Source organism: Meles meles, chromosome 9 (assembly GCF_922984935.1).
Source record: "Meles meles chromosome 9, mMelMel3.1 paternal haplotype, whole genome shotgun sequence".
Classification (NCBI taxonomy): domain Eukaryota; kingdom Metazoa; phylum Chordata; class Mammalia; order Carnivora; family Mustelidae; genus Meles; species Meles meles.
The window spans coordinates 63,441,385-63,458,546 of record NC_060074.1 but is presented as its reverse complement, the minus strand read 5'-3'; the positions used below and the strand labels follow the sequence as shown (position 1 = coordinate 63,458,546).

Genomic DNA, 17,162 nt, shown 5'->3' with positions numbered 1-17,162 from the left:
TTCCTTCTACAATAGTGATCCTCAAACTTTAATGTGTACGGAAATCACCTGGGAGTCTGGTTAAAATGCAGATTCTGCTTTAGCAAAGAGGAGCAAAGCCCCAGATTCTGCATTTCCACAAGCTCCCAAGAGATGCTCATGCAGCAAGCCCACTGCCACATTTTGAGAAGCAGGGTTTCAAAACTAAGAGTATCCGGTGTTTGTGTCTTCCCAAATATGGTGTGGTTTGTGTCTTCCCAAATATAAAGCAGAGCCAGAAAGCACTTGTTTTCAGAAAATGAACTGAGAAAAGGAGTACGAGGTTTTGTAACCTGAGGCTTGGCCAGAGCAGGCTTATTGTCAGATGCTCAAGATCAGCCGTTCTGCTCTCTGAGGCTCTCCATGTTCAACAAATGTTGACTTCTAGAAACTCAAGCATTGCCAGATTGAAGCAAGCATCTCCACGCCACTCCTCGTGTACTTAGTTTATTTGATGACTCGGTGAGAATAGTTCCAAACATAGCTCCACTATTTCACATTCTGTGGCAGATTGAAGAATTCAAAACACAAAGAAGGAAGAGTTGCCATCTGCCACCCTCCCACCTTGTCGCATGACACCCCCCTAACACGTTTGACAGAAATCCAGTCTGCAGATCTACCGTACACCTAAACACTCTCTTGGGCTGGCTGCATGTAGAAATACCTTTCCTCTCTCACAGTCTGTGTGAGCATGTGTGATGTAACCCAGCTCTGTGAGGAGCGGGTATGTCCTCTCCCCTTTGTTTGCTTTTGGATTGGGTCCCAGAGACTTACCATCTTGATTTTAATAATGTGATATTGCCGAGAGTTTTATATGAAACAAGACAATATGAACTTGGGCTATGATTGGGTACTTGGAAGATTGAGTGTTGGTTTCGAAACCACATTTAATCAGCCCCTTACCTGGAGATCCTCCTATGTGTGACTTTAGCCAAGTTACTCAACTGTTCTGAGTCTCAGTTCCCTCATCTATAAAATCACGACAATGATAATGATATCTACTTTGTTACACTGTTGTGAAGTTTGAAAGTCCTAGCATATTTAATTATTATTCCTCTTAAATCATGATTAGACTAGATTTGAAAATGGTCATGTTTGAATAACAATATGTTTCTGCATACCTACCACATACCAGAGACACCTACTATGAGATACACAGTTCTCCCCTCCTTTCCCACCAGCCCTTCACATCGGATAGAACTTCGAAATCATCTGCCAGATGCTTTCAATTAGCAATAATCGCGCCTCGGATAAACCTCATTGGCTACGATACTGCCACTGCGCAAAGCTTGCCAGATGCTTTCAAAGGAAGGGAAGTTTAAATCAGGACAGTGGGAATGAAGGGACTCTACACAGAGTAGGTTCGGGGGAGACAAAATGGGATGATGCGGCTGGGACATGCAGCAGTGGGGAGCTCTGAAGGTGTGCATGTCGAGGACAGCCATTAGCGAGAGCTACTCCAGCAGAAGAGGGGCTGCCCCAGCAGGAAATGCAGAGTGCCAAGCCCAGGAAGGGAGCAGAGACACAATGGGTGGGTCAGGGAACAGACCTCCAGCCCTAACAGCTGCTCTCCATAGTTAGACACAATCTGGAAGCCCTTGTCTTCTAGGTTCTTTTGGGTTGAGTCCAAGGCAGTCAGGAGTAGGAACCAGAGAATCTTTCCCACCACACCCCACCTTCTAGCCTAAGTGGCAGAATTTGTCCCTGGTAAACTTCCTGCTGGGGTCTTCCAAAACTTCTGGTCTCGGTAGCATCTGGTGCCACAGTTTCCTTCTCTTATCCATTAAGAGCCAGGGGTGGCACAGATTCTCTCCATCACTAGTTCCTGAGTGCTTTGTCAACCATCTAAACTACATGGTAGAATGTTTCTCCATTAAATTATTTTCACAGAATGGCTTCTGGGTGTAATATCTATTTCCTGCCAGGACCTCGACTAAATCAGAGCTACAGAATTTTAAAGCAATAGATGTTTCATGGAAAGGTAACTGTCTTGTGATGCCCTAGAGAGGAGACTGGTTGATGAAGATGTGGATAAAGGGACTGCTGTCCTCTGGGGCAGCAACTACCATGTGAAGTAGGGCAAATGAGCTCTGAGTGTCACCACTGCTGAATTTACCAGAAGATTCACATTCTGTATCTGCTTAGTTGCGGAAAGAGTAAGGGGGTGGGGGAGCAGTGTAAATATCACATCCTATATATGTTAAAGAGGTAGAGACCCAGAAGGAGCCCTTTCCTGCCTCTTCAACCTGCTGTTCCTCACAGAGAGGTAGAACAGGTTACTTCGATGTAATGATAACAACCAGAATGTGGAAGACTTTCAAAGAGACTGCATAGAACATGAAAACAAGTGTATCAGCCTCTGCACTTCCCTATTTTTCAAGGGTCATGGAAAATCCTGAGGCAAAGTGGTTCTTTCATTGCAGCAACCCCTAGCAAGAAGAAAAGTCTGTCTCTTATCTGACTATAGACGAGCAGGTACGGGAGACTGTGGTAGCATGGGGGGTGCCGCTGCCCAGTGCCTGTCCACAGCTGAGCCCCAAGTGATCCAGGTGTGGCTCAGACAACCCATGGCTCAGCAAGCCCGGGTGAATAGGGGCCATCCTATAACTAGCAACTCAGTTCGCAAGCTGCAAAATTTCAAAGGAAATTTAGGCGGACTAGGCTAAATGTGGCGATCATCTGGCTCCATGTACCTTGTCCCCTAGTTGCTTATTAGTCTCTTCTGAAGAGTTTGCAGCTCTGAAGTGGGCCTTGGACTGACCTTAGCCCATTATTTGGAATTCTTACTTTTCCACGGGGAGAGAAGGTATGTAATCATACATGATTTGGGTGAGTTTGTGAATGGATTTCTGAAGGTTGAGACAGCTTAGGGATGTGGGAAAGATGTTAATCTCCCAGAAAAATACAGCAGCATCATAGTTCTACTGATATACACAGGCATTATGGATAGCCTTTCTTGGTAAAGACAATGGCTCTTGGTCTTTGAACATGAAAGGAAAAAGATGTTGGTTAAAATCCTTTAGGGAAACAGGAACTACATGTTTGATTATGTTAAGTTATGGCAAAGTTCAGTTTTATTTTGTAAATAAAGAGTTGTCTTCATAAATATCAGCTATTTCTTTTAGTGTAAAGAAAGTCCTCTTCATGAAATAAAACCTAATTAAACCTCTTCAATAGAGAAATGATAATGTTTGATTTAAAAGTATATTTAGATAGCAAACAGGTATTGTGGTCCCAATAAGCAATCGACCATATTTTTCTTAGCACTAGCTGTAGCTGACTCTTCTTTGGGAAGCGGGGAAATTGCTCTATGAAATAGATCAGGCAAAACCCAAGAATAGTGTGTAATTGATCTACCAGAAGGGAATGAGCACATGTAAGCACAGAATAGAACCCAACACAGTAACTCAGTTATTTTATGTTGCTCATGTCTTTCCTTTATTTATATTGCTATTTTTTTTCTTTCTTTATCCTACTGCGGCAGTAGATCTAAACATAAATATTTATGATTCTTGCTTTAAATATTGTGATGTACTTTGATCTTGTTTAAGGAGTCAAACTTTATGAACCTTTTATGTATTTAAATAAAGAGGCATAAAGCTCAGGCATGTGAAATATTAAATATTTTTTCAATATAAGAAAGTTAACAGCCATGTAAATATGGCTAGTTAGACTGAAGAAATAGAAAATATATTTTTAGATTACATTTTAGCTTTTCAAAGACATTATAGAACTTCAAGATCATTCGCTTACTGGATATTTCCTGGGCCTCTTTTTGGATCTGTATTCCTAAAAGCTGTCAATGTTACTCTGAGTACCTGGTGCTCATGCCCTTGAACTTGAACATTTGTGGTTAATATTTAAGATCAGCATGAGGAGCGAGACTGAAGGACGGTCACTTTCTTTACCCTTTGCTAAAACCAATGTTGGTTAGTCCATCACCTTCGTAAACAGTAACTGCAATCACACACACCATCACATCCATCTCTCTGTCAAAACATGAGTGAAAATCAATTGTGGCGTTATCTAGAAATACTCCACTCACTTCCATTTTGCTTCTTATGTGCTGAGGCACCCACTCAATATTAATTTCCTTCATAGTTAGACAGTGAAAAAAATTTGAATGGACTTTTGTGGTATAAAACTAGCTATGTGACCTTGGACAAGTCACATCACTTCTCTTGACATCATTCCTTCTATCCAAAATAAGAACCTCTGTCTAGATGATCTCTGAGAATGTTTCAATGCCACAATTCCTCAAGGATTATCAAAAGCATATCTGTGAAGCTGTGGTAAAGATTTACATCAACTGAGGTTCTGTTTCATGAGATTTTAAAAGTTATTTTATCCTGTCTGTAAATCTTAGTGGAATTTCATTCTGGAATTTTGATTCATCGGTACTCAGCTGATGTCATCTGTTCACCTTTGGCAAATACCTTCATTTCATTAGAGACACTGGGGTGTGTTTGGGAATAAAATAAGAAATAAGACCTAGTTCTTGCTCTCAAAGAGATTAGGGGATGGAGGCAGGGCAGAAGGTTGCATGGGGGAGGGTGATGTGACCAGAGAGGAAAGGAAGAAAACCAAGTATTAAAAGTGTGATGGCTTCTGGCTTATTTGGGGGAAAGGCAAAGAGTTTGCTATTATGAAAAATGACATTGCTGTCATCTTCAGTAAATATTGATAATGCACTCTTATACTTTAGTTGAAGAGAGAAGACCAAAAAATAAGCCAGGGCCCCAAATAATAAAGGATTTAAAGCTGAAAACTCATAGAGCACGGAAGTAATTTTTTTAAACATTGCTTGAATGTTTTCATAATATTTAGAATGAATAATATTCTATGAAGTGACAAAAAGTAATTCTTTAATTTAATATCCTTGTAAACCAATATCAAATTGCTGACCTGATCAGATGCTTTACATTCATCTATTTAAATCCCTTTCAAAAGATCATCTTCGTGTAAAACCCATTTATTTGGTTTAGAAATACCACTGTTTGCTTCTCCAACTCCAACAGCTGTCTATGTAATTTAAAGAAAATTGCGGTGACTCTTCCAACAGGAAGCAACTGCATCCCTGAAAATGGTCATCTGTGGATTTCTAATTAAGTTCTGGCTTTCATTGCTTTGGGTAGAATGGCAGGAAGGCTTGGGAGACTGGGCATCATCTGAGGACCTCCCTCGTGATCCCACAACCTTCCTTCATCTCTTTCGCACTTTAAAACACAGCATTGTGGTAAGCACAAAACAAAACAAAAACCATTCATTTTCCTTTTCTACCAGAAAGAAAGAATTGCAAGTAATTTTAGTGACTTCCTGGAAACTTTTTATAAAATTTTAAATATTTTTCTGTGTGCCTACAAACATAGATTCTAGCTACTTGAGAAACATTTTAGAATAGATTCAGTAAGAAAAATAATTCCAATTATTTAGGCTCAATGTATTGTAGGTGATTTTAAGAATGGCAATCTGTGAGTGAAAAAAATCACAAACTTGTTACAGCTCTGATTCAGTAAATTCCAGTGCGGGGTGGGCTCAAATATTTTGATATCCTAATTTAGTTCATTCTCTCTCTCTCTCTCTCTTTTTCTATATCTCTTTCTTTCTCTCTCTCTCTCTTTCTTTCATGGGGTATATGGACTTAACCATGGTTTCAAATGTTTATCTTCTAGTACCTGTGAGACAGTCTAAAACCAATAGGCCAATTTTATGCTAGCAAGAAATTGTAACTTTAAACTTTATAAAAAACTGGTTGGCTATGGTCCCTAAGAGATGGATCTAGATGGCATTTTCTGCATTTATTTATGTAATCACGGGTAAATTCTATACCCCTTTCTGGCTCACTTTCAGAAGGAAAAATTAACCTGAAAAGTAAAGAGTTTATTATTTTCTGCTAGGAAGTGTTTTCTATTTCTAAAATAGTGGCTGCTTAAGGCGCTGTATTAATAAGTGCTTGGGTGAGAGCAAGGAATTTTTAGTAAATGTTTGCAGAATATTATCTATATATTATATATATACATGTGTATATATATGTGTGATATGCTTATATTTACGTGTGTACATCATTGTGTAATATATATATTATATAACTGTGTACACATATAAGGATATAGATTCTCCAGTAGTGTGTACATATATATATGTGTGTGTGTACATGTATGTGTGTGTGTACATGTATGTGTGTGTGTGTGTATGTGTATATATATATATATATATAGTGTGTATATGCACACACACACACACACACACACAGTACTGGGGAATCCATATCTGAAAACGAAGTCCTGAAGTGGTAAATTATGTTTACTGTGGAATCACAGTTTTACAATAAACTGTTCTCTAGCTGAGTTCCGTTTTCCAGTCACATGGGGTAAAGCCAGGATTTGAAGCCAGGTAATGATACAGTGGTCCTGTGGATGTAGCATCATAAAGTCTGGGTTCAAATTCTGACTCTGGCTTATGCAGCAGGTATTGGAATCCCCATTCCTCAGGCCTGTGTGGCATCATTATTATATCTTCTGGGACACCATGCCACAGTCAGACCCCTGCCCTATTTCAACTCCAGACATCAGTATCCCGACCCCTTTCTTTCAGGGAGGGCCCGACTTCATGTCACACAGTGAGCCTAGATCCCCAAACAAATTACAGAAGGATCTATTCACATTTTCTCCTTTAAAACTCAAATGTCATTTATAATTCTGAGCAAAGGAATCCACAATTCAGAATACAATGATTTGACCATTACTTTAGGAAGTTTTGTCTCAAAGACCAAGGATGAGCTTCTTCTCCCTGCCGAACCCCAAATTAATTAAGAGTTAATTAACTCGTTTTACAAGGCAGCTGACTTAAAGGTCCAGAACCAGAGATGGGCATGAAGCATAACGTTTTGGCAAAAAATTCTCTTTATTTTCTATGCAAGAAAATGCTAAATAACATTCCGATATTAATCACACCAGTTCTTAGGCCTTCTGATGCTGAGCTCTCCCCTTGCACTCTCAAAGTCCTAATTACAGCAGGAAGTTCTCCTGTCTTGGAACTGATGGACAGCAAGACCCAGTGCAGCTTTTTTCCATCTGAGTGACCTCTCTTCCTCTTTAATACCCAAAATATACTGACAGCCATGAGGTCCCATTACAGCATCCCTTTTTCTTTGGTGCATTGAGCAGTGAACTGCTGCTGTTAGCCCCCAGCAGAGCTGAACCAAAGTCATGATCCAGTTCTCATGACAGAGAGAACAAGGCAAAGACTAAAGGACATCTTATGCTTTCATTCTCTTTCCTTTGTTAGAAACTTTCTCATAGGAAGGGCACAGCCTAAGTCTCTTAGCAGGTGAGCAAAGCTGTGTATTCGCAGGTGGAAGTATTGTCACATAGGAAATGGCCAGAACTTCCTCCCTCTGAGACAAGCTGGCAGAGGATCTCCTGGAATGGCTAACATTAAGGGTGGGAAGTAAAGGGGGGAAATGACCTTTTCATTCTCTGAAACTGGAAAGCTAACAGTGAGAAAGAGAAAATTATATCTCAATAAATTAGCTTTCTGCATAAAGGTATATAAAATGCAGAGCTGGTGCCATGGGGAGCTTAGAATCTGGGAGGTGAATAAGAAGTCTACAGAAAGCTCTCGGCACAAGGTCAAAAGAGACAGTGCAATCATGTTAAGATTTAGCACAGACAGAGCTTCATTTTTACTTTATCTTTTGCCTACTTTCATGAGTATCTGACTTGAAGTGTATATCACACTAATTTAATAAAGCTCTCATATTTTGGGGTGCCTGGGTGGCTCAGTTGGTTAAGTGTGCTGCTCCTGATCTCAGCTCAGATCTTGATCTCAGGGTCATGAGTTTGAGCCCGCACTGGGCATGGAGCCTGCTTACACAAACTAACTAATTAACTAACTAACTCATATTTTGCCTTGAAGCCAAGTCTTATATAAGGAATATTTAAAGTTACCAGTGGTGTTAAACTGCTTCAGTTCTGATGAATGGAATGTCTTGTGCACTGAATGACAGACTAGTCCTTAAGAATCCTCTTTGTACCATGGGCAGGATGTTGCCCTTTCTTTTCCAGTCTGTATCAGAGTAGCCACTTATTCTCATGTTCAATTCCTTCAGTTTAACAAACAACCATATTCCACAAGATAAAATGTGAAGTGGAACTTTAATTAACACAAAAAAACAAGATTCTAACTACTGAGGAAACAAGAAAGATATTCGAGAAGAAAGAATAGGTGACCTAAAACATGGGTAGAATTTTCCATGTATGGATGGGAGCGGGGGCAGTCAGGGAAGATCTGTCAAGGGAAGTGAAGATTATGGACAAAAATACAGAGGCAAAGGGTGGTGTGTGCATTGAAAATAGTGTGCCTTTCCATCTGCTTAAAAGGTTGGAGTCAACTCCACCAACGGAGGGATTTTGATCTGGTTTGTTCACTGATGTAACTTCAGTTACTGGAGAAGTGCCTGGCATATATATATATCAGGAGTGTGAGGAGGTGAATAAATGAAGTGTCAGATGCCCAGAATATGAGCAGTATTTGATAGCTTTCAAGGACTAGGGCATTTGGATTCCTGCAATGAGGGAACTGGCTAGGACTCCACAGACTAGCAGAAGCCAAGTTCAGCTAAGTGAAAATGGAGTTTATTTGTGTTTATCATGGAAGCCCAAGTCCATGAAGTATCTTCCAGGGAAGGCCTGGAACGGGAAGCAGAAGTCATTGCAAGTTTTCTGGCTCTGTCATTTGTCACTGCTTCTTATACTCCTGTGTGATTTCTTGCTCTCAGTGCCTTGGCCCACCTGTTTGGGGGTGTCCGTTTCCAGTGAAGCTTGGCCCCCACAGCCTCCAGAATCACATGGAGCAGTGCTGTTTGAGTAGGTCAGGTGGACAGACACCCTTCCCTGCTCAGGTCCTTGGGAGCCAGGAGCACATGTTCACCACTGCTGACCAGAGAGAGAGAGATGTTGAGAGAATTGTTGTGAGCAGTCACTCAAAAACTTGACCTTTATAATAAGCAGTGAGAAGGCATGAAAGCATGTGGCCAACGGTGTTCTTATTTTTATGCCTATACATTTAAGCTATAAGTACTGTTCCTATGAAATATGTTAGCCTAACGTTTAAAAAAAAGAATACCGCCTGTTAGTTCACGTACTTCCTACATCTTCTTCAGCTCCCATAGCTTAGTAATTACTTACTAAATATTGGTCACCGGTCCCTCCAGCTCCTTTCAACATTGCCCTGACTCTACCAGAGGCTGAACAACACCATTTCCCAGACACAGAATAACTTCAATTAAAATGTTCATGCTACCTTGATTGGCTTTGGTGAAAATACAGAATTGCTGAGATGAACAGGAAATGATTACTCGATTTCCTTCTTTTATAGATGAGAAGATGGGCCCATGAGTAATTTATTTAAAAGGGTTCAGTAAATGTTTTGTGAACAGAGAAACAAAATATCCTTATGATTCTAGAATGGGGAGGAAATGGGGACTTTTCAGTATGTTGCAAAGATCAATAGACTTCAGAACCAAGAGCCTTAGTTTTACTGCTTTGCAAGCTATGTTGGCCTGAAGCCTTATTGATAAGGTTCAGAGAGCCTCAGAGTTTTCAGCTGCACAAGGAATAGTTATAATAATATTGATAGTAACCATTATACTGTTCTTTGGTAAGGAATAGATAGATGAAGTATTGAAGGTGATATCATTTAATAAATGGTAAAAATACCCCATGAGAGTTGTCAGCAGTAACTGGGTTAGGGGGAAAGCAACCAGGAAGAAATATTTACTGCAAATTACTAATCTACACATAGTTCATTGTGAGTTTACACATGACCGGATGCTAAAGACTGCTTCAGTTTTAAAGTACAGTACACAATGGAGAAAGTTCTATTCTCAGTTCCCAGAGTTACAAATAGTTTCGCATGGATGTTTCATTGTTTTGGGAACACCTGATGGATGGGTTTTATATTTTTATCAATAGGCCTTACTTCATTCAATTCAAAAAATATATATTTGCTTACCAAAACATGTTATTGTAATTAAGCTTTAGGTCAACTCCACAAGATGAGGAAACATTATGATTAAGTATAATAAAACTAGCATTAAAAAAAATTATTTGACAGAGAAAGATCACAAGTAGGCAGCGAGGCAGGCAGAGAGAGAGAGAGAGAGAAACAGGCTCCCCACTGAGCAAAGAGCCCGATGTGGGGCTTAATCCCAGGACCCTGAGATCATGAGGCTTGATCCCAGGACCCTGAGATCATGACCTGAGCCAAAGGCAGCAGCTTAACCCACTGAGCCACCCAGGCACCCCTAAAACTAGTAATTTAGAGTGGAAGATAATCTTGGTTAACATCTAAATATAGATGAAGATGACAAAATGTAAGTTTTTGTGACAAGCTCAGTAGCTAGCTCAAAGGCACGTGCTCATGGGTGTTGAAGTAAAACTTAACATCTTCTCACACTGAGCTAGCTGTTCATTATAATGCAGAACCTTCAACTAAACATAACCTCCCAAATGAGAAACATTTCAAGAAGATCCTCAAAGGAAAGCCATTGACAAGCAATAAAGGGCCCCCCAGATCTCTCCTGGTGGAATAAGAAGACAGCGCTTTTTCACAAATTATATAATTTATAAAGATAGCAACAACTCATAGTGAGAATAAAGTGACAAAGAAAAATGCAAAAGCAACACAAAATATTTGCTATACTTGAAGATAGGTATATTTACTTTTAAACTCTCTCATCTTGAAGTCATCTGGAAATAAAGGAGAAACAAGAGGAACCAAGAGTGAGAGCGCCAGAGGAAAGAAGGGAAAGAAGGAAACAAAAGAGGTTGAAAACACATAAATCTGACTGGTGAGAAAATATTTAGTATTTGACCACTAGATGGCGATGTAATGTAAGGTGCTACCTCCACTTTTTTTTTTTTTTTTTTTAACAAGCTATTTGCTGATTTGTATTAGGTACCATAGAGTGAGGCGAGGATGAAGCCGAGAGGATACTGCAGAGATCAGTGGTGCATGTGTGTATGTGTGCGTGTGTGTATTCGTGTATGTGTGTCCTGCCTCAGTGAGACTGCAGCCCTTGTAAATACTTGGTCACCCTTTGCAAACGGAATCTGAACAATTTGAAGGCACGTTGTTATCATCTGGTCTTTGGAGATGCTGCTCCTCCTTGCAGATGGGTAATTTTCCTTTTTATCAGGTAAGTCATCCGGTTGTTTCGTTGTGATCTTAGTCATATTCATTTCAGTTATTCCTATGGAAAAAGAGACCTCGGACATACAGTTAGGACTGAGCAGGAAGTCCATTTTCGTATGTGAATTCGGACCCACGGTCCCCCTCCTCCCTCTCTTCTCCTCCCCTTCTCCTCCCCTTCCCCTCCCCCTCCTCTCTCCACCTTCCACGAACTGAAATCAGGTTTGTTTTGCAGTCAGCATCTTGGTATAAGACGGGATTCTTTGGCCTGAAATAGCTTGGAACCTGGCCAGTTCTTCTTGCCTTTGCTTGCCTTCATCCTGTTCAAGGTCTCCTTTTGAAGCCCCCTCTGTCTCCTGTGTTTTAGAGCTGGACTAGCTAGCTGTGAATAGAGGTCATATTGTTCCTAAGGATGGAGCAAAAATTAGATGTCAGTGTTAACCCCCCAGGAAGGAAGGAGGCAGCCGGGCAGTGCTGGAGCTCAGCACTGCAGGGGTGTTCAGCCTCCTCACGCAGAGGCTGGGCTTTGGAGGAGAAATGCCTCCTGCCTTGGACCAGAAGGGAACAATGATGCATTCCCCCTAAGTCGGATCGAACGGCGCCACAAAAGGAGCTTGAGGGAAGTGGAAGAGAGTCCCTTCTTCCATGGAATGCCAGGCAGGACACACCGAGTTACTTTTAATTAGACAGAGGTCACAATGAGCAGTGAGACTGCAGAGGCGACTCGGTTCCCGGGGTGAACCGGCTGGCTTTTCCAAAGTGCACGAGAAAGGTCTCCGGGTGGACGGCAGGCTTTTCAAACACATCTTTGTTATCATGGATTCCCCGCTTTCCTACCTGTTTGAGGTATGTGTTTCAAGACCACCCCCCACGTTTACTTCTCCTATTTCTTTTTGTTCTCTCCACTTACTCACTGAGAAGCGTCACTCCTCTTTACCCAGTCGATCCAAATAGAGTGGTGGTAGGTGCCCTTTTGCATGTCTCGAGAACCGATGGAAGCCAACGCAGGGGCATGCTCTGTCCATCTGTGCATGGGACTAAATATTTTCAGAGATACAATAGCAAACTTGCGAATTGCTGACGCTGTTGCTCTCACACCTAGAAAATGTGCCTTCTCTTCCTATGGATTGACAGGTTCATGTGGGGTTCCTGATGTGCTAGTGTAGTAACAAGACAGATTTCTCCGTAAAGCACTTTAAAGCATCCCAAGAGGACGAGGCCGAACAGAAATAGGAAAATTCCATGCTGAGGCTGGTGATTCCGGCTTGGGTTTCTCCCGTGCAGAGCAGTGGGTAGCTTACCTTTCCTATTAGCTGCGAGACCTGGCCCTCCAGGGTGATGCAACCTGGGGTTTGGGCACATTCGCTGGAGCCTGACACTTCTCTCTCCCCTTGGCTGGGCGTTCTGGAAGAAGAGTGATTGTTGTGAAAAACTCCTTTAAACCTCTCCTTTGTGGCTGTTGCTCTTGTAATTGCTGTGAGACCATTGCTTCCCTCTTCTAGGAGGACTGCTGCCATTTAGGCCTTCCTGCTCAAAGCTCCTTGAAGAGATTTTTAGATGGTGTCTATTTTAGGAACATAATGTGTAGACAGGAATGGATGGCCACAGAGATTTACGGGAAAACAGTTTCGTGGAGAGGGTGAGGTAACATTATGAACCACTAGAACAGAGCCCAGTGGCTGGTTACTTCGCATGAACCCAGCAATGCAATTAGTTTTCATTAAACTCACTACAACTCCTTTGTATGGCTTTTTTTTTTTTTCTTCTTCCCTCTTCACCTTGTTGGTTTGGTTTTTTCAAATATATATATATATTTTTTTGGTAGCCAACAAATCTGGAATGCTCCTACCAGTAAAAGTAATTAATACATTGGATTTGCCGCCAATACTAATAGTCTCTGTTTACATGGCCCCATCTTGCTGGGAAATTTGGTATCTGGAGACATTTATTAGGGCAATTTCCCTTTAAGGCATGGTGGAAAGGGTTTCTCCATCCATGGCAGGGGAAAGGAAGGCACGTTGGAGGCCTAATTAATTATACAGTATCCAAGAAGGCACTGGGGATCTCAGCCAGGATTCTCCATTAGCAACTAGAAATACCCGGGACAAAGGGACAGACTAGAGACACGTAAGTGAACTTTATTGCCACCAACATAGGGAATGAAAACTCCAGAATCTCCAGTAAGAAATATTCGAATTTCTTGTATAGAGGGCACTGTCAGGGAACCCAGAGATTCTGAGAGAGAAAACATAAGTACACCTTCTCTGTGTTGCAGAAAAGGACGGGAAAAATCTGGGGCTTGTTTGGAATTACCCCTAGGACTTCACAAACTGGGCAGCCCTCCTGGGTTTACACTGGTTTGACACCTAAAAGCACCCCTTCAAAATTTAGCTGGGTTGGGGGTGGGGGTTGTGTATACAAGGTATTATAGGCCAAACCCATACTTCCTGCCAGGTAAAGGGCTACCTCGGAAGGGGGAGGGGAGGAGAAAGGGATTACACAGGAAGGTGGAGAGGGACTGAGAATGAGCTATTGATGCTTTTGTGGTCTTCTTCTTTTGGTCAATGGGCTGTGATTTGTGAAGTAATCACTATCCCTTGAAATTCTGATTCGTCAATTAAGCATGTTTCACATCTCTGTTTAGATAATACTGGTGCAGGGCAGGTGTGGAGAAGGGATTTATTTTCTGAGCAACTGTGGTCAGGAAAAAAAAAAATTAAACCAGATGTCTCCAAACTGTGCTTTTCCAACTTTTCTTTGGTCCCTGTTCCTAGATTCCTTATTAACTATTTTATTTAGCAAATAAATTTATTTATTTATTAACTATTTTATTTAGCAAATATGCATAGCATTTACTCCATGCCAGCCACTATTCTGAGCAGAACTTTACAGATATTTTGCCACTTAATCAATGAGATAGGTACTATTATTAATCAATAGTTTATGGATAATGAAACCAAGGCCTAATGAAGTTAACTTTCCCTCAGTTAGACAATTAAGTGGCAGAGCCCAAGCAACCCCGGACAGGCTGGCTGCAAAGTCTGTGCTTCCAACCACCCCTAATCACTCCCGTGAGGGTAGAACTAGGATCTAACCCAGATATCAGGACTCAGGTAGTGCAGTCTGTATATGGCGGCTATAAATCTGATGTGGAAACGTTGGAGTTCAGAGCCAATGGTCAAGAAAGAATTCTTGGGGCATCTTTGGTGCAAAAGGTGGTTTTATTAAAGCAAGTAGATAGGACCCTTGGGCAGAAAGAGCTGCACTGGGGTCATGAGGAGTGGCCCATTATATACTTTCAAGTTGTAAGGGCATGTGGGATATCTTAAGTCTCTAAGGAAGTTGGAAGCGAGGTTTCCAGGACTTTGAGGGGCTAGCTGTTGTTGGGGAAGAGGTCATTTACTGCTGTCTAGTAAAACCTCAGTCACGAGACTCTTCAAATGTATATTGGTGGGTCATATGCCGGGAGGATGATTGCTAACATGTATCTTGGAGAAGCAGGTAGAGATGAAGTTTCCAAAGGAATTCTTATATGTTAAAGGAGACTCACAAGATCTTGGAGATGGGTTAATGTTAAACTGCCTTTTGTGCTTAGCGAAGAATGGACATCGGCAGTTGAGTTCCTGGAGGAAGATCACTCTGCCTGTCCCAGCAACCTGCCAATGGGCAGTAAGTTATAAAGATTCTTTTGCCTTTGTTCCCCATGTCAATTCATCTGAAATTTCATAGAGTTTGATTTAGAATGATTTCCTAAATGTACTATATTCATTCATTGGGGAAAAAAAAATGTGTCCTCCTACAGGATAGGACAGTCCCTCTACTAGGCACAGGAACGTGGTGAATTAGACAAAATCCCTGCCCACGTGGTGCTTTCAGACTAGTGACAGAGTTAGTAGACTTACCAGTGTGTCATGAAATAGCAGAGCATATATGTTCTTTGCAGAAAAATTAAGTAGGGAAAGGCAATATTGAGGTCGAAGGGGGCATGCAGAGAGAAAGCAAAAGAGGAAACTGAGTGAGGTGAGAGGAGAGCAATCAGCACGGAGAGAAGAGGGAAAACACGAAGGTTCCGAAGGGCACAGTGTCTCACAGGTGTGAGGGCTGGCACGCACCTTGTTAGCAATCCTGAGAGGAGAAGAAATGGAAGGACCTGGGGCCACACAGGTGACCAGCCAGATCTGGGGAGCCCTGGCATTTATAAATTTAAGTTGAATATTTAATGGTGCCAAATTACTGGTTAACAACAACAACAACAACAACAAAAGAAACCTAAACCACTTATTTTTACACATCAAAAAGTTTTAACAGTTTATAAAGTCCTGTGGAAAATGCTGTTTCCTAGAATGCTGTGAAATTGGCTCAAAAAGGTTTAAAAGGCACTATTTGATGAAAAAAAAATCTGATTGAGATTTTTGGCTAGATGGCTGCAAATAATCAGTTAAAATAAAAAACAAAACAAACAAAAAACCCGAAAAACCCAACAATGCCCCAGGCAACCAGTCCATCTTGCTTACACTTCCGCACTTTCCCCTGAAATGGCTAAATCTGGGACGTGTGGGCTGATGGTTAGGACGAAAACCAGTCTGCCATCCCCCAGATTCCTTAGGACACGGTAGGCGTTCTGAAGTGTTTGAACAAATCTTTTTTTTTGCAAATGAATTAACAGGATCTCAAAATAATATGGGAAAATATAAACATCAGCTTTCATTTTTGTCTATATTAAATGTTTCGTTATATTTTTATTCCTTCAGAATTCACATTCTAATGGTTTATCTTTTTATATCTCCTAGCTGTTTGCTCCCACTCCCTCTCAGTTACCTACAAACATTGTAATTTCTCTCTAGCAAGTGTGAAATTCTCTTCTTAGAATGAACCTTGCTTTTCACCCTGGGAGTGGCAAAAATCCTCTCCTTCTCTTGGGGCCTCTTCCTCCCTTAGTGCCCTGCCCACAACCTTAACTTGAATTGTGAGGAAAGCATCTATAGTTCTTGGCTTTAATTTTTTTCTTTTGTAATTTGTGCTTTTGATGCCATATATATGAAACCATCACGTAAGCCAAGGTCATGACAATTTACTCCTTTTTTTCTATTCTATTTATAGTTTTAGCTTTTACGTTTATGTCTGTGATTCATTTTTGAGTCAATCTTTGCAAATAATGTGAAGCAGGGATCCAACTTCCTTCTTTTGCATGTTGATATTCAGTTGACCCAGCACGAGTTCCTTACCAAACTTAAACTTGTCCATGCACCTGGTACCCAGTAGACCAATGTCCAAGATACGGTTTTTGAAGCAATGAAAGCTTTATTATCAAAAGGGCAAATCAATGAGAAGGCAGGTCATTCCCAAAGTTGCCTTGCCCTGTTGAGCCCAGGGACAGCTTTTATATGTTTGGGAAGAAGATGAATACATGTGAGGAGTGTGAATCATCTCTTGATACCTTGAGGCAGGGGAGGGCTTGAAACAATTTGTGGGTAAGCGTTCTTCCAGACAGTGAGGTGCTGGGACCTGGTCTGACCAGGTACATCAGATAATTTCAAGGCAAATACCACCCTCCAGTACCCATTAGGTTTCCGCAGTCAATGGGTAAATAGAAAATAGGGATAAAAAGGCAAAGTTAATGACTGATCATATATGAGGTTAAGAGGTGCACAAAACACAATTAGGGAACAAAACAGAACATGAAGCTAAGTTAATAATGCAACTAATACAACTGTAGTTCAGTTCAAGCTTTCAAAACAGGTCCAAGAACCAAGTGTTTGGTCTCAGATTGTTGGGAAGACTCTTGTTTCCCTACTGAATCATCACGTTACTCCTGCTGGCCGGGCTGTATGTTACGTGCATCTATGTTCTTACCAGGAGTTATGACACATACTGGTGCTATGGTTGCCTTTGTTCCTTAAGAAAAGAGCAGTGAGAATTTCCTTTTTTAGAATCCATATAACTTTAAGTAT

General features: G+C 41.1%; 1 protein-coding gene and 1 pseudogene across 6 annotated transcripts in view; one reads left to right on the top strand and one right to left on the bottom strand.

Annotated features, from left to right (window-relative positions):
* Positions 1–17,162, top strand: part of LOC123950557 (sodium channel protein type 1 subunit alpha) — a 152,350-nt gene that overhangs the window by 8,326 nt on the left and 126,862 nt on the right. The window contains exon 1 of one of the 6 annotated variants that reach the window (XM_046018492.1): positions 11,012–11,218. The exons of 4 other annotated variants lie outside the window; for them this stretch is intronic. The gene's annotated coding sequence lies outside the window, so the exon portion shown is untranslated. Of the gene's footprint in view, positions 1–11,011; positions 11,219–12,024; positions 12,058–17,162 lie in introns of those variants that run through there. One more of the 6 variants, XM_046018493.1, reaches the window with a different exon arrangement.
* Positions 1,108–1,308, bottom strand: LOC123951203 (annotated as a pseudogene).